The sequence below is a fragment of the Bos indicus x Bos taurus genome, chromosome 2 (assembly GCF_003369695.1).
Source record: "Bos indicus x Bos taurus breed Angus x Brahman F1 hybrid chromosome 2, Bos_hybrid_MaternalHap_v2.0, whole genome shotgun sequence".
Taxonomy (NCBI): domain Eukaryota; kingdom Metazoa; phylum Chordata; class Mammalia; order Artiodactyla; family Bovidae; genus Bos; species Bos indicus x Bos taurus.
Window position 1 is genome coordinate 28,586,177 of NC_040077.1, and position 21,791 is coordinate 28,607,967.

The window sequence follows — 21,791 nt, forward strand, 5'->3', positions numbered from 1 at the left end:
TATGCATCAACATGAATCAGCCATAGGTATTCTTACGTCCCCTCCCTCTTGAACCTCCCACAATACTACGTGGTTCTCAGGATACCACGAAGTAGCTTATCTTACAATTTGGCTTCTGCAATTCTCTGGGTTGTAGAATGAGTGTTTCAGGTCATTTCAGCAACAGCAACACCAAGAGGACCTCTTTATGCCCAAACAAGTAATAATTATTCTGATCTAACACCAGGGAGTTGAACTAATTTTTACTTTATGCATGGACCTATCATAACTATCTACCTATCATCTACCTATCTGTATCTGTAGCAGTATTCTATTTATTTTTATTCTGACTCCAGTGCATGAATACATCTATTCCAGTATGTGAACATACCACCTTAAAAAAAAAAGTTCATGGTACTGTTGATGGATATTTGGGTTGTTTTCAAATATTTTAACACAACAAATAATGTTGATATGAACTGTATTAGTTTCCTAGGGCTACTGTAACAAAGTTACCAAAAACAGGGAGGTTTGAAACAGAAATTTATTATCTCACAGTTCTAAAGGCCATCAGTAGGTTCATACGCCTCTTGAAACCTTTAAGAAAATTCTTCCTTGACTCTTCCTGCTTCTGGTGGATTGCTGGCAATCTTTGACTTTCCATGGCGTGCAGCTGCATGACTCCTAACACACAGTCGTCTTCTTCCGTGTGTACTCATATTTTCCTTCTGTGAGTGTCATCAGTTATATCAGTTGGGTCCATGATAGTGACCTCCCTTTGACTCCCATGCAAATTTATTATTTATTTATTTCCAAATAAAATCACATTCTGAGGTACTAGAGATTAGGAGTCCAACATTTAATTGTTAAGTGATATAATTCAACCCATAACGAAATGTTTATACATGTCACATGTGTATCCATACATATATCTCCCCTCTCTCTCTCTCGCTCTCTCTCTCTATATATGTATGTATGTATATGGTGACCATCTTTTTAAACCCATTACCATGTTATATAAAATGGTGATATTAATCTAATAATATATAATTATTAATATTAGATACTAATCTAATAATTTTGTTATAGATATTTTATCCTCTCTTCATATACAACATAGTAATCTTTTATTCTAATCCCTTGACATTTGTTCCTTTTCATTTTATTCACTGGGTAGACCCTTCAGTGCAATGCTGGATAGAAGTGGCTATAGATGTATTCTTGCCTTGTTTCTGATCTTATAGAGTGAGTATTAAGAAACTGGAGCCTATTATACAGAGTGAAGTAAGCCAGAAAGAAAAACACCAATACAGTATACTAATGCATATATATGGAATTTAGAAAGATGGTAATGATAACCCTGTATGCGAGACAGCAAAAGAGACACAGATGTATAGAACAGTCTTTTGGACTCTGTGGGAGAGGGAGAGGGTGGGATGATTTGGGAGAATGGCATTGAAACATGTATAATATCATATATGAAATGAATCACCAGTCCAGGTTCGATGCATGATACTGGATGTTTGGGGCTGGTGCACTGGGATGACCCAAAGAGATGGTACGGGGAGGGAGGTGGGAGGGGGGTTCCGGATGGGGAACGCGTGTACACCCGTGGCAGATGCATGTTGATGTATGGCAAATCCAATACCATATTGTAACCAGCCTCCAATTAAAATAAATAAATTTATATTAAAAAAAAGAATTCTATCTTTAAGAATAATGTCAGAAATATTCTGTCAGATGGGAAAAATCATTCCTATTAGTAATATAACAGTTTTATTTTTTAATTCTGAAGAAATGTTAAATGTTATCAAGTTATTTTTCTGTATTTATTCAGAACATCTCATTTATTTTTTTAAATGTGATATAATATTGATTTAATTTTTGAATCTTTCATCATTGGAATAAGTCCAACTTGAGCAATATGTATTATAATTTTTATATATCATAGAATTTGGCCTGCTTATATTTGGATTAAGATTTTTGCATTTATGAGAAAGAGTAGTTTATAATCACCTCTTCGTATAATGCCCTTGTTAGATTTTGATTAGATTTGATTAGAAGACCATTTTGCAGTCTACTCTCAAAAGTAATCTATACAGAAAATTGCTTACCATAAACCTAAAGTCATGAAATATCTGTCTATAACATTATAGTCCTCAGACTGTGCAAATCAGTAGTCTACAGAATTTTCCCAAGATTGTCGTCCTTCTGGAAAGCTACACTCTTAAGAGTGCCACTGAGCAATAAACGGCATCGCTATCTTCCCTTTTTACCCCCTTTTGCTGTTGTTCAGTCGCTAAATTGTGTCTGACTCTTTGCAACCCCCTGGACCACAGCCTGACAGGCTCCTCTGTCCATGGGATTTCCCAGGCAAGAGTTCTGGAGTGAGTTGCCATTTCCTTCTCCAGGGGACCTTCCTGACCCAGCAATTGAACCTGCATCTCCTGCACTGGCAGGGGAATTCTTTACCCCTGAGACACCAGGGAAGCCCTTCTACCCCCTTACCACACTCTGTATATCTTCCCATTATCCCCAACTAACCATGTGTATTTGTTTGGGTGTTTATTATCTATTTTGTTCTACCAGAATGTAAACAGCATAAAACACGGTCTTTACCTTACAGCAGTACCGTAAACAATGTCTGTTATATACCACACATTAAATGTTGAATGAATGAATACATTAATCTCAGACTATACAGTCTAGATATTCTCTATGCATGTGTATTATATCAAGTTTAAAAGTATATGCTGAATTAATTTGCTTAATCGATTGCTTTTTTCGCGCTGTGAAAAACAATACTTTTGACTAACAAGATACAAGTGCCACACAAGATGGCATTGGGAGTTAGGAGTCAACGTATTTATCTGCTCATTATCTATACCACAGAATGGCCTTCTGCTCCCATCCTCTATAAGGAACACAGCCCTGCCAGTCATATGTCATCATGTCCAAACTCAGCTGACAGGACAAAACAAAGAAAAACTAGCCAACTGTTTATGATACAGGATTTACAAACGTGGGAATAATCACTCAAAGAAACAGGTAGTCATCTCTTGAGAAATCTTAATGGAACATTTTTGTTCTTTACTGTTTGTACTACTGAGTAATCCTATAGGGCTCAACATGGTTACTGAAGACTATGTATCTGTTATCAAAAGCAAGACCTGGGGGAGACTCTGCATCAGTAATAAGCCAAGGCAATACCTAGGTTACTGTATCTATTATTTTTTTTCCCCAAGAGAACAAAGACTAGTCATAGATTACTTCTGATAAAGATGTATGCTATTAATGTGAACCTGAGTGGGCCAATCAGCTTTATTCTTTTCCTTGCTAAGCATGCCTCCCTTCCATTCAGCTCTGCTTCCCCCCAACCCCCCCCCCGCCCCCAGAATGCGAAAGTCTCCTATCCCTCCCTGTTGGTCATTAGATGGACAAAAGGAAAGAGTAGCTGATTTTGCATCCATCAAAAAGTCTACAGCTACAGCATGATGGTATCATGTTTTAATATCAAGGAATATTATAGTAGGTAATAATTATACAAATAAGGTACACAGCTTACTGAGGTCAAGTTAATAGCCTTTTTTTCCAAGACATTCTGCTTAAAATATTCATAAATAACATGCAAATTTTTCTTAATATATGCTAATATATCTATATTTGATTTTCAAATTTATTGCTTCCTTTTTTTGATAACTGAGCATCTTCTTTTCTTAAAAAAGTACATATCATGAAACTGGGCCATAGGTAATACCTCCTTTGAGTATTTCATTGAAATATTTCTATCTGTCTGTAAGAGGTGGGGCTGCATTTAGAGGAGGGTGAAGCTTTCTGAAAATGGTGCACTTAGGTATGATTGGGAGCAATGTGTTTCTTGCCTTGAAGCAAAACCTGTGACTGACTTAGAAGCAGCAGATAATTTCTGCAGGCAATGTCATTGAGCTTCTCTTTCAGAGGTCATTGTGAGAAAAGCCCTTGGAGATGGAAAGAAATAACCTTACTGAAGGGAAGAGAAAAAAACTTCAGTCACATCTTCATTAAATTTGCCATTTCCCTTTAGGTGATACGAAGTAGGTTTTTTTTTTAAACCACTTAGCACTATTCCTTTTTACAGTTCAATCTCAATTACTGAACAAATAATTAAAAATAATTTATACTTGCTTTTTGGAATTCTTTTTGAAATACATTTGAATATATAGATCTTTGATCCTGTCATAAACAAATACTTTGTCATATTAAAAACATATACACGCAAACAAGTTCAGTGGAATTACTTTTTTCACTTAAGTATTTTACTCTTTATTAATATATAAGTACTTCTTAAATATTTTCCTTTTCATATTCCAAAACGGAAAGAAAATCTTATATTCATACAAGTGACTGAAATAGAGAAGTTAACAGGTATCTCCAATATAACTACTGGAATGTCTTGTCTTGAAAAAATGAGGTATTTATATATGTGTGTGTATGAATCTATTTGTTTATTTATATTGAAAAGACCCTCCCTCTCAAGAACCATTTGAATATTTTAAAGTAGTAACTTATTTATGTTAACACGTAAAGAACTGAGAAGAATAGACCATAATGCCAATACAAATTTGAAAAATGTTCCTGTGATCAATTATGCAGTGAGCAATACGTGAATGAAATGCAGTGTCGAGTTTACATCACAACACTGTAACTACCATTTATTGCACTTGACATGTCACATCTATTAGACCATCAATTTCCCAAATGATCCTTTAACTCAATATTTCCATTCATATCCATGTCTGAGATTTGGAAGTGGAATTTAGGGAAAATTATGGCAACCCACTTCAGTACTCTTGCCTGGAAAATCCCATGGATGGAGGAGCCTAGTAGGCTGCAGTCCATGGGGTGCTAGAGTCGGACACGACTGAGCGACTTCACTTTCACTTTTCACTTTCATGCATTGGAGAAGGCAATGGCAACCCACTCCAGTGTTCTTGCCTGGAGAATCCCAGGGACGAGGGAGCCTGGTGGGCTGCCGTCTATGGGGTCGCACAGAGTCGGACACGACTGAAGCGACTTAGCAGCAGCAGCAGGTAACTTAAAGTCACTCAACTAACACTCAGAAAAGCTACATTTCTAATTTAGTATTATCTGACTTCAACCCTGCCCTGCTCATAGCCACTATCCTAAGTGGCCTTACTCATGTTTCCATGGGATGGATTCTGATTCTGCTAAATGAATAAGGGCTGGCCACCATTAGCACTCTCAATTTTTTTTTTTTCTATAATGAGGTTAGATTATATTTTTCCTCTTAATTGGAATGCCTTGGAACTTTCTGATGGCCAAATAAAATCTGCTGCAGGAAAGAATATTTTTATCTTCTTACAAGGAAAAAAAAAAAAGCCCAGTCTAAATATTATGTTTTATCCTTGTCTGAAAAGAATGATTATTTCATTGAGGCCAAAAATTTGCATTTCAATTGTCTTTATTTTCAAGTTATCTCCTTTAAGAAACAGCTGAAGCAGTGCAATAAAGGCATAATATGATTGTCCTCCTGATAGTCTAGGTTTTTCAAATAATTATTTCAAATGAAAAGAGATCCTTTTAAAAAAATCACATAGGACTCAGCTTCTAGTAATGAATTCCTCATATAAATCTTTTAAGGTAACTATGTTTCAGAAAGCCCATTTTTTTTTCAGTTTGACTTTTTCTTAGAAATAAAGATTAAAGATGGAATAATTACATTTCTCAGACCAGAGTAAGGCAGAGCTTTGAAAGGATGGCCCAGTCCCAAGCTTAGTTCGTCTTTGCTCTTGCTCAAGGCCTCTTGGTTAGACCGAGCTTGCCAAAGACATGAACTATAGTTCTAAAGTGTCAGTCTTATCTTATAAATGCTGTCTTGATAGTATGCTTTCAGTGGATTACCATACCCATCTTGTTTCTCATTCAAATCAAATGTCTATATTACTGTCTATTTTTATGCCTTCTATTTGCCACTTCCACATCTTTCACTGCATTAGCCTTAGAGAACTTCCCAAAATCTTAAATCCACTTTTTTATATAATCTTAAAAGCACTGAAATTCATCAGTGCTGGACATTTGAAACAGGCTATTACTGCTTAATCATATCTGGATGTAAAGGATGTGATCGTGGAATTTTCTTTCCCCCTTTTACTTAGAGGTTGTGGTAAGAATTATATGAATAATTCATGAAAAATATTTGAATACTGTTAAGAATTGTTAAGTACTAATTATTACTATTAATTGTTGTTGCTGTTGTTCAGTCACTAAGTCGTGTCTGACTCTTTTGCGATCCCATGGACTGCAACTCATCAGGTTCCTCTGTCCATGGAATCTCCCAGATAAGAATACGGGAGTGGGTTGCCATTTCCTTCTCTAGAGGATCTATCCAACTCAGGGATTAAACCTGTGTCTCCTGAATTGGCAGGAAAATTCTTTAGCACTGAGTCATTATATATTAATAATAAACTATTAGGGAGACAAAACTGTATGGACTTAGGTGCAAAACTTCACAATTCTTTCTAATAAACTTTAAAAGGTATTGCCTACTACTATGTTTCTAATGCTAGTAAGGGGCAAAAATCACAAAATTTAGGGAAAGTCTACACCTACCTTTTGATATCAGATAGTTTTCAGCTCCTTTCTTCCCTTCAGTGCTCAAATCCAATTCATCAGTGTCTAAGGACAAAGATGGATTTAAAATCCTAAAAGATGATGCTGTTAAAGTGCTATACTCAATAGGCCAGCAAATTTTAAAAACTCAATAGTGGCCACAGGACTGGAAAAGGTCACTTTTCATTCCAATCCCAAAGAAGGGTAATGCTAAAGAATGTTCAGTTGCACAATTGTACTCATTTCCATGTTAGCAAGGCAATGTTCGAAATCCTTCAAGCTAGGCTTCAACAGTACATGAACTGAGAACTTCCAGATATACAGCTGGATTTAGAAAAGCCAGAGGAACCACATATCAATTGCCAACGTCTGCTGGATCATAGAAAAAGAGAATTCCAGAAAAACATCCACTTCCGCTTCACTGACTACGCTAAAGTCTTTGTATGTATTACAACAAATTGTGGAAAATTCATAGAGATGGGAATACCAGACCACCTTATCTGCCTCCTAAGAAATCTATATGCAGGTCAAGAAGCAACAGTTAGAACTGGACATGGAAGGATGGATTGGTTCTAAATTGGGAAAGGAGTACATCAAGGCTGTATATTGTCACCCTGCTTATTTAACTTATATGCAGAGTACATCATGCAAAATGCCAGGCTGAATGAATCACAAGCTGGAATCAAGATTGCAGGCTGAAAACTCAGTAACATGTGGCACCACCTTATGGCAGACAGTGAAGAGGAACTAAAGAGCCTCTTGATGAAGGTGAAAGAGGAGAGTGAAACAGCTGGCTTAAAACTCAACATTCAGAAAACTAAGATCATGACATCTGGTCCCATCACTTCATGCCAACCAGACAGCTTGTTGTTAAGGATGTTATGTTACAACCTAGTAGCACATACATATGTAAACATGTAGATATAAATTTGAATCACAATTTCACATTGCTACATTCTATTTTCTATTCTATTCTATACAGTAAATCTACACATTAAAAAAATCTGGTCACTACTAAATAAATTGTATAATCACCTAAATGCATCACAATCTAGAGTATGAAAAATCAACCAATCCAAATAAATGACAGTTTACCTCATTTAAAAGATTCCAAAATAGAACACTATACAACTTTAATTAACTAAACATAATAAAACATGCTTCGTATATTTTGTGTGTAGTTGGCTTTATGGCTATATCTATAATACATCTCACACCTTTCCAATTAATCAGTAGCTGTTTGAGTGTTTGGCTCCAGTTCTAGATGTGGTCTCTGATCAGTCAAAAAGTGGTATTCAAATGTAAGCATGTGAGCTTACATCTGTGGTGCTCCCAGAGATCTGGACAAAATACAGATGGCCAGAGCTCTCCCTCAGAGTTTCTAATTCAACTGATCTAGAATGAAGACCAGGGAACTATATTTAAAGCAAATTCTCAGATGCTACTGATGCTGTCATTCCAAAGTTCACACTTTAAGAAATGTTGGGGGGGGAGGAGCCAAGATGGCGGAGGAGTAGGACGGGGAGAACACTTTCTCCCCCACAAATTCATCAAAAGAGCATTTAAACGTCGAGTAAATTCCACAAAACAACTTCTGAATGCCGGCAGAGGACATCAGGCACCCAGAAAAGCAACCCAACTCTTCGAAAGGAGGTAGGAGAAAATATTAAAAACAAAAAAAAAGAGACAAAAGAGGGAGGGACGGAGTTCCGTCCCGGGAAGGGAATCTTAAAAAGAGAGAAGTTTCCAAACATCAGGAAACCTTCTCACTGCCGAATCTGTGCCGAGCTTTGTAAGCACAGAGGGCAACATAACAGGGAGAAAAAATAAATAAACAATTTAAAACTCGCACATTGCGAGCCCTACAGTAACTCCCCCAGCAGAGAAGCAGCGCAGACGCCTGCATCCGCCATTAGCAAACCGGGGCTGGGCAGGGAGGCGCGGCGTGGGCTGCATCGCTGAGAGTAAGAATCTGGCCTGAATACCCTGAGCGCTATCTGAGCGAAATAATTTGGGCTAGCAAACCAGACTGTGGGATACCTACCACGCGAAAAGCCAGCCCTAACCTAAGACCGCCAGGCCCGCGCACGGAACAAAGGACTGAACAGAGACAGCCGGCTGCAGACCTTCCCCCTCCGGTGACAGGCAGCCAGAGCCGGAAGGGGGCAATCGCAGCCCCAGAGAGACATTATCTATAAAATTGTAAGCAGGCTTCTTTACTAACTAAAACTTCTTGGGGGTCTGGACGGTCAACATCTGCCTGAGAAGGTGCGCCGGTTTTACATCCAGATAACCGAGTGGCGGGGAGGCGATAAGTCGCAGCATTGGCGCTCGCCTGGGAAGAGCAAATTGGCGCTCGGACCTGGGAAGAGCACAAAACGCAGGCCCAACTGAGTCTGTGCCTCTGAGGACTACCCGAGTGCCTGAACCTGAGCGGCTTGGACCTGGGAGGTGCATGCAGCCCAGGGCCAGCCTCGGATTGTTCCCGGCAGAACAACCTAGAGTCCGAGCAGTGTGGACAGGGAGGCTACACGCGCCGTGAGCAGGGGCAGACCCAGGGTGGCTGAGGCACTGCGAGCCCACGCCAGTGTTATTTGTTTGCAGCATCCCTCCCTCCCTCCCCACAGCGCGACTGAACAAGTAAGCCTAAAAAAAAAAAAAAAAAAGTGTCCTCCACCGTGCCCTTTGAGTCAGGGCGGAAACCAGATACTGAAGAGACTAGCAAACAGAAGAAGATATAACAGAGGGAAACGCCTTGGAAGCTACAGGCAATAGATCAAAACCCTGTGGTTACTACGGACTACATAGGAAGGGGCCTATAGATCTTGAGAAATATAAATCTGACCAAGGAACTAGCCAAAAATGAACTGAACCCACAACACCCAAAAAAAAAAAAAAAAAAAGTCCTAGATATATTTTTATTATTTTTACGATCATTCTTTCTTTTTTTTTTTAATTAAAAAAAAAAATTTTAAGTCCTCTATTGTTCCTTTAATTTTCACTTTTATAACCTATTACTTTGCAAAAAAAAAAAAAAAAAGACCCTATTTTTTTTCTTCTTCAGCAAACTTCATATATATATATTTTATAATTTTTTGACCTTGTTTTTTTTGTTTGTTTGTTTTTGTTTTTTTCTTCTTTTCTTTAACATTGTACTTTTGAAATCCCAAACTCTACTCTAGATTTTTAATTTTCGCTTTTTGGTATATGTTATCAATTTTGTACCTATAGTTTTTTTTTATATAATTTCTGTGACTTTTTTTTTTTTTTTCTTCTTCTCTGTTTCTTTCTCTTCTTCTTTTATATAACATTGTATATCTGAAATTCCAAACTTTACTCTAGATTTTTAATTTATGCTTTTTGGTATTTGATATCAATTTTGTACCTGTATTTTCTTTATAATTTTTGTGACATTGTTCGTATTTGTTTGTTTGTTTTCTCTCTTTATTTTTCTTCTTCTTCTTTTTTTTTTTTTTTAACATTGTATTTTTGAAATTCCAAACTCTACTCTAGATTTTTAATTTTTGCTTTCTGGTATTAGTTATCAATTTTGTACCTGTACTGTCTTTATAATTTTCGCGACCTTGTTTGTTTTCGTTTGTTCGTTCTTTCTCTCTTTCTTTTCCTTCTTCTTTTCTTTAACATCGTATTTTTGAAATTCCAAACTCTACTCTAGATTTTTAATTTTTGCTTTTATGTATTTGTTACCAATTTTGTACCTTTAAGGACCCAATCTTCAGGACCCATTTTTCACTAGGGAGTGAGATTACTGGCTTGACTGCTCTCTCTCCCTTTGGACCCTCCTTTTTCTCCACCAGGTCGCCTGTGTCTCCTCCCTAACCCCTCTCTACTCTACCCAACTCTGTGAATTTCTGTGTGTTCCAGACGGTGGAGAACACTTAGGGAACTGATTACTGGCTGGATCTGTCTCCCTCCTTTTCATTCCCCCCTTTTATCCTTCTGGCCACCTCTGTTACCTTCCTCCTTCTTCTCTTCTCTGTATAACCCCGTGAACATCTCTGAGTGGTCCAGTTGTGGAGTGCACATAAGGAAGTGACTACTGGCTAGCCCACTCTCTCCACTATTGATTCACCTCATCTCATTTGGGTCACCTCTAACTCCCTCCTCCCTCTTCTCTTCTCCATGTAACCCTGTGAACCTCTCTGAGTGACCCTCACTGTAGAGAAACTTATCATCTTTAATGTAGATGTTTTATCAATGGTGCTGTATAGAAGGAGAAGTTTTGAAACTACTGTAAAAATAAGACCGATAATCAGAAGCAGGAGACTTAAGTCCAAACCCTGACTCCAGGGAACTCCTGACTCCAAGGAACATTCATTCACAGGAGCTCATCAAATGCCTCCATACCGACACTGAAACCAAGCACCACACAAGGGCCAATAAGTTCCAGGGCAAGACATACCAAGCAAATTCTCCAGCAACAAAGGAACACAGCCCTGAGCTTCAAGATACAGGCTGCCCAAAGTCACCCCAAAACTATAGACATCTCATAACTCATTACTGGACATTTCATTGCACTCCAGAGAGAAGAAATACAGCTCCACCCACCAGAACACCGACACAAGCTTCCCTAACCAGGAAACCTTGACAAGCCACCTGTACAAACCCACACACAGCGAGGAAACACCACAATAAAGAGAACTCCACAAACTGCCAGAATACAGAAAGGACACCCCAAACTCAGCAATTTAAACAAGATGAAGAGACAGAGGAATACTCAGCAGATAAAGGAACAGGATAAATGCCCACCAAACCAAACAAAAGAGGAAGAGATAGGGAATCTACCTGATAAAGAATTCCGAATAATGATAGTGAAATTGATCCAAAATCTTGAAACTAAAATGGAATCACAGATAAATAGCCTGGAGACAAGGATTGAGAAGATGCAAGAAAGGTTTAACAAGGACCTAGAAGAAATAAAAAAGAGTCAATATATAATGAATAATGCAATAAGTGAAATTAAAAACACTCTGGAGGCAACAAATAGTAGAATAACAGAGGCAGAAGACAGGATTAGTGAATTAGAAGATAGAATGGTAGAAATAAATGAATCAGAGAGGATAAAAGAAAAACGAATTAAAAGAAATGAGGACAATCTCAGAGACCTCCAGGACAATATTAAACGCTACAACATTCGAATCATAGGGGTTCCAGAAGAAGAAGACAAAAAGAAAGACCATGAGAAAATACTTGAGGAGATAATAGTGGAAAACTTCCCTAAAATGGGGAAGGAAATAATCACCCAAGTCCAAGAAACCCAGAGAGTACCAAACAGGATAAACCCAAGGCGAAACACCCCAAGACACATATTAATCAAATTAACAAAGATCAAACACAAAGAACAAATATTAAAAGCAGCAAGGGAAAAACAACAAATAACACACAAGGGAATTCCCATAAGGATAACAGCTGATCTTTCAATAGAAACTCTTCAAGCCAGGAGGGAATGGCAAGACATACTTAAAATGATGAAAGAAAATAACCTACAGCCCAGATTATTGTACCCAGCAAGGATCTCATTCAAGTATGAAGGAGAAATCAAAAGCTTTTCAGACAAGCAAAAGCTGAGAGAATTCTGCACCACCAAACCAGCTCTCCAACAAATACTAAAGGATATTCTCTAGACAGGAAACACAAAAACGGTGTATAAACTCGAACCCAAAACAATAAAGTAAATGGCAACGGGAACATACTTATCAGTAATTACCTTAAACGTAAATGGGTTGAATGCCCCAACCAAAAGACAAAGACTGGCTGAATGGATACAAAAACAAGACCCCTACATATGTTGTCTACAAGAGACCCACCTCAAAACAGGGGACACATACAGACTGAAAGTGAAGGGCTGGAAAAAGATTTTCCATGCAAATAGGGACCAAAAGAAAGCAGGAGTAGCAATACTCATATCAGATAAAATAGACTTTAAAACAAAGGCTGTGAAAAGAGACAAAGAAGGTCACTACATAATGATCAAAGGATCAATCCAAGAAGAAGATATAACAATTATAAATATATATGCACCCAACACGGGAGCACCACAGTACGTAAGACAACTGCTAATAAGTATGAAAGGAGAAATTAACAATAACACAATAATAGTGGGAGACCTTAATACCCCACTTACACCTATGGATAGATCAACTAAACAGAAAATTAACAAGGAAACACAAACTTTAAATGATACAATAGACCAGTTAGACCTAATTGATATCTATAGGTCATTTCATCCCAAAACAATGAATTTCACCTTTTTCTCAAGCGCACATGGAACCTTCTCCAGGATAGATCACATCCTGGGCCATAAAGCTAGCCTTGGTAAATTCAAAAAGATAGAAATCATTCCAAGCATTTTTTCTGACCACAATGCAGTAAGATTAGATCTCAATTACAGGAGAAAAACTATTAAAAATTCCAACATATGGAGGATGAACAACACCCTGCTGAATAACCAACAAATCACAGAAGAAATCAAAAAAGAAATCAAAATTTGCATAGAAACGAATGAAAATGAAAACACAACAACCCAAAACCTGTGGGACACGGTAAAAGCAGTCCTAAGGGGAAAGTTCATAGCAATACAGGCACACCTCAAGAAACAAGAAAAAAGTCAAATAAATAACCTAACTCTACACCTAAAGCAACTAGAAAAGGAAGAAATGAAGAACCCCAGGGTTAGTAGAAGGAAAGAAATCTTAAAAATTAGAGCAGAAATAAATGCAAAAGAAACAAAAGAGACCATAGCAAAAATCAACAAAACCAAAAGCTGGTTCTTTGAAAGGATAAATAAAATTGACAAACCATTAGCCAGACTCATCAAGAAACAAAGGGAGAAAAATCAAATCAACAAAATTAGAAACGAAAATGGAGAGATCACAACAGACAACACAGAAATACAAAGGATCATAAGAGACTACTATCAACAATTATATGCCAATAAAATGGACAACGTGGAAGAAATGGACAAATTCTTAGAAAAGTACAACTTTCCAAAACTGGACCAGGAAGAAATAGAAAATCTTAACAGACCCATCACAAGCATGGAAATTGAAACTGTAATCAAAAATCTTCAGCAAACAAAAGCCCCGGTCCAGACGGCTTCACAGCTGAATTCTACCAAAAATTTAGAGAAGAGCTAACACCTATCCTGCTCAAACTCTTCCAGAAAATTGCAGAGGAAGGTAAACTTCCAAACTCATTCTATGAGGCCACCATCACCCTAATACCAAAACCTGACAAAGATCCCACAAAAAAAGAAAACTACAGGCCAATATCACTGATGAACATAGATGCAAAAATCCTTAACAAAATTCTAGCAATCAGAATCCAACAACACATTAAAAAGATCATACACCATGATCAAGTGGGCTTTATCCCAGGGATGCAAGGATTCTTCAACATCCGCAAATCAGTCAATGTAATACACCACATTAACAAATTGAAAAATAAAAACCATATGATTATCTCAATAGATGCAGAGAAAGCCTTTGACAAAATTCAACATCCATTTATGATAAAAACTCTCCAGAAAGCAGGAATAGAAGGAACATACCTCAACATAATAAAAGCTATATATGACAAACCCACTGCAAACATTATCCTCAATGGTGAAAAATTGAAAGCATTTCCTCTAAAGTCAGGAACAAGACAAGGGTGCCCACTTTCACCATTACTATTCAACATAGTTTTGGAAGTTTTGGCCACAGCAATCAGAACAGAAAAAGAAATCAAAGGAATCCAAATTGGAAAAGAAGAAGTAAAACTCTCACTATTTGCAGATGACATGATCCTCTACATAGAAAACCCTAAAGAGTCCACCAGAAAATTACTAGAAATAATCAATGACTACAGTAAAGTTGCAGGATATAAAATCAACACACAGAAATCCCTTGCATTCCTATACACTAATAATGAGAAAACAGAAAGAGAAATTAAGGAAACAATTCCATTCACCATTGCAACGGAAAGAATAAAATACTTAGGAATATATCTACCTAAAGAAACTAAAGACTTATATATAGAAAACTATAAAACACTGGTGAAAGAAATCAAAGAGGACACTAATAGATGGAGAAATATACCATGTTCATGGATTGGAAGAATCAATATAGTGAAAATGAGTATACTACCCAAAGCAATTTATAGATTCAACGCAATCCCTATCAAGCTACCAACAGTATTCTTCACAGAGCTAGAACAAATAATTTCACAATTTGTATGGAAATACAAAAAAACCTCGAATAGCCAAAGCGATCTTGAGAAAGAAGAATGGAACTGGAGGAATCAACCTACCTGACTTCAGGCTCTACTACAAAGCCACAGTTATCAAGACAGTATGGTACTGGCACAAAGACAGAAATATTGATCAATGGAATAAAATAGAAAGCCCAGAGATAAATCCACGCACATATGGACACCTTATCTTCGACAAAGGAGGCAAGAATATACAATGGATTAAAGACAATCTCTTTAACAAGTGGTGCTGGGAAATCTGGTCAACCACTTGTAAAAGAATGAAACTGGACCACTTTCTAACACCATACACAAAAATAAACTCAAAATGGATTAAAGATCTAAACGTAAGACCAGAAACTATAAAACTCCTAGAGGAGAACATAGGCAAAACACTCTCCGACATACATCACAGCAGGATCCTCTATGACCCACCTCCCAGAATATTGGAAATAAAAACAAAAATAAACAAATGGGACCTAATTAACCTTAAAAGCTTCTGCACATCAAAGGAAACTATTAGCAAGGTGAAAAGACAGCCTTCAGAATGGGAGAAAATAATAGCAAATGAAGCAACCGACAAACAACTAATCTCAAAAATATACAAGCAACTCCTACAGCTCAACTCCAGAAAAATAAACGACCCAATCAAAAAATGGGCCAAAGAACTAAATAGACATTTCTCCAAAAAAGACATACAGATGGCTAACAAACACATGAAAAGATGCTCAACATCACTCATTATCAGAGAAATGCAAATCAAAACCACTATGAGGTACCATTTCACACCAGTCAGAATGGCTGCGATCCAAAAGTCTACAAATAATAAATGCTGGAGAGGGTGTGGAGAAAAGGGAACCCTCTTACACTGTTGGTGGGAATGCAAACTAGTACAGCCACTATGGAGAACAGTGTGGAGATTCCTTAAAAAACTGGAAATAGAACTGCCTTATGATCCAGCAACCCCACTGCTGGGCATACACACTGAGGAAACCAGAAGGGAAAGAGACACGTGTACCCCAATGTTCATCGCAGCACTGTTTATAATAGCCAAGACATGGAAGCAACCTAGATGTCCATCAGCAGATGAATGGATAAGAAAGCTGTGGTACATATACACAATGGAGTATTACTCAGCCATTAAAAAGAATACATTTGAATCAGTTCTAATGAGGTGGATGAAACTGGAGCCTATTATACAGAGTGAAGTAAGCCAGAAGGAAAAACATAAATACAGTATTCTAACGCATATATATGGAATTTAGAAAGATGGTAACAATAACCCTGTGTACGAGACAGCAAAAGAGACACTGATGTATAGAACAGTCTTATGGACTCGGTGGGAGAGGGAGAGGGTGGGAAGATTTGGGAGAATGACATTGTAACATGTAAAATATCATGTAAGAAACGAGTTGCCAGTCCAGGTTCGATCCACGATACTGGATGCTTGGGGCTGGTGCACTGGGACGACCCAGAGGGATGGTATGGGGAGGGAGGAGGGAGGAGGGTTCAGGATGGGAAACACATGTATACCTGTGGTGGATTCATTTTGATATTTGTCAAAACTAATACAATTATGTAAAGTTTAAAAATAAAATAAAATTTAAAAAATAAAAAATTAAAAAATTAAAAAAAAAAAAGAAAGAAAAGAAAGAAAAAAAAAAAAAAGAAATGTTGGGCTAAGTTACTCAGGGTAACTCCAGGCCACGTGTCCCAGCGATTCATTCAAGATGGGCAGCTTAAGTTCAGGCCCATTCAGTAACAAACATTTGCTCAAGAAATGGGTGTGCAATAGATTTCAGACCAAAGACAGGTAAGGGCAGGGATGAGAATAGGTTCTGGAAAAGCAGCTCCAATCATGGGCCAAATGTGAGAGCCACTGTCCCTGCCTTTGATCTACTTACACATGGGGAACTAGGAGTAGAGTGACGATCTCGTAAAGCACCTGACGAGGACACTGACACACAGAGGAAGCAGAACCACGAAACAGAGAAATGGACTTGCTTTCTGAAGCACTTCTGAGTGTATTCAGTTAATAACACAGCCCCCTAGAACTCCCAACATTGTTTAAGCTAGTTCGAGTTGAATTTTCTTTTCCTTAGACCAAAAATGCATTGTAGCTAATATACCTATATCCTTGATGGAGCAAAGTATTTAAAATTCCTTGGAAGTATATTTTAAATCTTTATGCCTTTTACAATAATCTCTCTGAACTGAAATGTTGCTGTGGGAAATCATCACAAGTAGATCCAAAATTGATATTTTACCCTGCTGCCATTAAGGCGAAGGGTGCACATCACATTCCAATCAGGAGTCAGCACTTTGCATTCCAAGAAAAAAAAAAATCATGGTTGCCCTGAATAATTGAAATCTCCCAAATAAATAAAAACTTAAGCATTACATACTCTAATAACCTGTGACTTTTGCAAATATATTCTGCCAGTGTGCTTTGCCTTTTCATTCTCCTTATCAGTATATTTTGATGAACTGATGTTTTTAGTCTTAATATGGTCCTATTTATCTTTTTCTAAAATTCCTTTATTATTGGGATTTTTCTGTTTTCCTATTTAAGAAATCATTGCCTATTTCATGGTCAGGAAGACTTTTTGTATATTTTCTTCTCAGAGGTCTATTGTTTCTTTTATCACATACAGATCTGAAATTAACTTTCAGTTAATTTCAGTTGACTTGTATGTATGGTTTGAGTTAGGCATCAAATTTATTTCTCATATAGCCAACTAACAGTTTTTTGAAAAGATCATCTTCCTCCATTGCTCTGTATGGTCTCTTTGCTTTAAATTAGGTGATCATATATGTGTTGGCTGGACCTCATTTTCAAGAGAATGAGATGTGCTGTACTCCACAATTTTACAGATATTTATTAACAGTGTAGCATTTAGAGCGATCTATTACGAATTAAGAACTGAATTCTTCAAAATGAAGGAGCAATGGCATTTTTATTTTACTTCTCTATCTTGAAGTTCACCAAAATCAACTAAAAATCATATACATATATATATGAAATATATATCACATACTCATGTGAATATGAATAAGGAACTTGCTATTTCCCCCAAATGATATTAGGTATATTTTTCCAAATCTGGTGAAACTTGGGTTTAAGTCTGCATAAACACTAAAAAATAACCTTGATTCAGTTAGAATTTTCCCTAAAAGTAAATGTCAGCATTCTGACAAGTCTATTGCATGAACATATTTTTTAGAAGTTTTCAATCTAGGGCAATCATAGGACACAGGAAAGTATGGAATGTCCCATGCATGGAGACCCATGAGTGGATAAATTTTGATTTAGAAATGCTTAACTTAGGTACATGAAATTCTTGCAAATGGAATTAGTAAGTTGCAATAAGGCTTAGTATTTTAAAACTGGTTCTCTAGGGGGAGATTTCCCTGACTTATTCATGCTCTTTCTTTGATCTTAGGTACAGGAATGTATAACCTGCAGGCTCCTGTACATGCCTGTGGATCCTCAGGTGTGGATGAGGCCTGAACACTTCCTGGAAAGTGTAGGTATTCAATACATCTATGCTAACTTGATTGTTTTTAGCACAGTAAAAATTAACATTTATTGACTCTGATTTTATCATAGTAAAAACTGTCATCTCATTTCAGAGGGATGTTCTTAGTCGCAAATGAGATAACAGATGGGACTTTTGTTTATTACTGCAAAATCCTATTCAAAGGGGTTATCATTTCTAACATTGCTTTCCCCTCTTAACATATTCAGTTTTCCAACAAGGCTGACAATTAAATAAGCAGATGATATTTACAAGAGGCGTATGTCTAAGCATCTCTCCTACACTATCAATTGTATTTGAGAAATTGGCTTCTGAAATTTTAAAGCATTTTTCCTTCCACAGAGCTCCCCAGATTCCTCTTTGTTTTTAATGACAAGGTTGATTTTTTGTGTTTCAGTGTCACCAGGTAACCGAGTGCAAAGACACAGGGGAGGCTGGGATGGAAGTGGTGGCTATGATGGTTAATGTCATGCGTCAACTTGACCAGGTCATGGGGTACCCAGATATTTGGGTGAACATGATTTCTGGGTGTGTCTGTGAGGTTATTTCCAGATGAGACTGGCATTTGAGTCAGACTGAGTAAAGCTGACTGCCCTCCCTAACATGGGTGGGCAACATCCAATCCACTGGGGGCCTGCAGAACAAAAAGGTGAAGGAGGGGACAGTGTGGTCCCTCCAAGTGTTTGAGCTGTGTCATGAGTCTCTTCCTGACCTCTCACTGGGATCTTGTGCCATCTGTTCCCTGGTTCTCAAGTCTTCAGATTTGGACTGAACTATATACCACGGCTCTCCTGGATCTCCAGCTTGCAAACAACAGATCATGGAACTTTTCAGCCTCTGCAAACATCATGCGAGTCAACTCCTATACACACACACACACGTGTGTGTGTGTGTGTGTACAATGTTTACTGTGCTAAAATCAATTCAGCATACATATATTGAATGCCTACTACTATCTAGGCAATGTTCAAACCTCCCCCGCCCCCACGGAGCCATATATTTTAGCTTTGTTGATTGTGGTGGGCTTCAAGATAACAGAGCAAAACAACACTATTGCCCCATTATATGTATTTGTTACTGGTTGTGTTCTCTAGAGAAATCTGATTTCCGTCCCAGACTCTATGACTATTTGATATGGCTTTTCCAGAAGATTAGTCCTGATATTCCAAGCTAAGCTAACACTCCACTTGCAGGCTGTTGACTTGTTGGTGGTTTATACACACAAACACACACACAATATTACTGTCATTACTGTATACAATTACTGTGGCTCATCTGCAGTTGTAGGTTAAGAATATACAAATATAACTTAGACATGGTTATAACTTAATAAAAATTCAGTGCACATTTACAAAAATCTTAGATAATTTTGGATAAGCCTCTGGTGTAGATAAATAAAACTCTAACGTGCAAGATTCTAGTCTAGATTACTTTAAAAAATTGCAATTTGTATGCCAAAAAAGTAGACGCTGAAGCTCATTTAAAGTCAAGGTAAATTACATCTGTTACTTCAACTGATATATCAGTCCTATCATTCTGACAGAGAGGAAAATTCAATTAGTCTGACAGAAGTTCACAAAGAATTCCTGATTACTACCTCCTTCTTTTCACATGTTCTCAAAATGATCTGTTGTTAAAACTTCCACTGAGTTTAATAATAGCAAAAGTTTACCCCCTCACAAAAAATGGTTCCGAGGTCAACTGTTCTCCCACTTAAAAGAGAAAGTCAGTTAAACACTCAGTTGGCACTTCTCCAGTTTGCAGGCTGAAATGGTTTTGTATGAAAGTGACTTTGTATCATTTCAATTTTATACTGAACAGTTTTTCCTAAGTGACAAATGAAGTCTTGTTCTATGAACCGAAACTATGTGCTACTCATTTTCATTTCATCTTTGTCTTAAAATAATATAACTCTTGCATTAAAAAACTAGTGGAATATAAATGCAATAAAACACTGCATTTCATATATTCATCTAATTGATACTGAACAAATAATTTAGCAATTATAAAATTGGAGGGGCTGTCTAGAATTTGGAACTGAGGCTCACACTCAAAGAAAGAAGCTAAAAAGCAGGATATATATAATAGGAAATATCAGAACTATATAAAGAAAATCTACCCTAAGGCATGAATGATAAAGTGAACCACAGAGGCAATGTTGGGACAAACACTTTCAATCAAGGGGAGTAAGAATTTTGCTAGAAAGAGAGGATTAAAATAAACAGGAATAAATGAATACAGCAAAAATCTGTCTTACATAAAGCATTTGAAATATCTTTTAAAGAATGAAGGAAAAAAACAGAGGTAGGATAGTCTTAGTATAGACTCAGTACAGAAAATGAAAATTAGATGGAAATACAGTGTAAGATTGTATCAATGGGAGAAGGGCACTGAAGGGTTTACTGCACACCCTCAACCATGGCAAGCATACCCAATGATAAAGGTGCACCTATCAAGCTTGCTGAGGCTCACATCACTCTACTTCTTCCCTGTGAGTCTACATTCCCCAGGCAAGCAACCAACCTAATCCTGGCTCCCTATGTAGACTTTTCTTCAAGAAACAGGATGTGATGGTCAACTACCATTGGTTGATCTACTGGCATTATAAATCTCAATGTAAACAGGGATCCTCACTGTGGCTGCATATCAAAATCAGCTGGAAAGTTTTAACTATGTATTTCAGGACCATTCCAGACCAATTAAATCAGAATTGTGTCTAAGCATTGGCATTCTCTGCGTTATTCTCATGGCACTCAGGGCTAAGAAGCCATGCCATAATTAAACTGGTAATTTGGCTTGAACATCAGCCTCCTGTCTCTTTGGTTATTGTTGTGTTGTCTCTTCATGATCAAATTCAATATGAACTGGAAAAATTGAGACTTCTGTATTTGCAAAGTTGGAGACTGCTCTCAACTTGCTACGTGAAGCGTGGTTTCTCTGAATCAGCAGCATGGGCACTACCTACAAGTCTTTCAGAAATTCAGAATCTCAGGGCAGCCCCAAGACTTACTGAATCAGACTTTGTATTTTAACAAGATTTTTGGTTGATTCTTTTTCCTATTAAAGTTTGAGAAGTACTGTGCACTGATGTTTCTCAAAGTACAGTTCTTACACCTGTGTATCTGAATGATGCTAGAGACGCACATTACTAAACTTCACCCAGACTGAACACACTGTGAGCCCGACTCCTCTGTCACATCTTTCCATTTCATCATCATAATTTTTCCAAATACTCCTGAGAGACACAGATAATTATGATCATGAACTGTTTACAAAAGATGAACTTTTTTTATAATTAATCAAAATAGTAAAAAAAAAAAATACTAGAAGAGTGTTAATCTTTGATGAATCCATGCCACTTAGAAGTCAGAATGACAATAAAAGTCATTACTAAAAAGGAAGAGAAAAATATTT

The 21,791-nt window shown here is 37.2% G+C and overlaps 1 protein-coding gene across 9 annotated transcripts in view; it reads right to left on the minus strand.

Moving 5' to 3' along the window:
• B3GALT1 (beta-1,3-galactosyltransferase 1) overlaps positions 1-21,791 on the minus strand; it is a 638,472-nt gene that overhangs the window by 440,892 nt on the left and 175,789 nt on the right. The gene's annotated exons all lie outside the window — the stretch shown is intronic.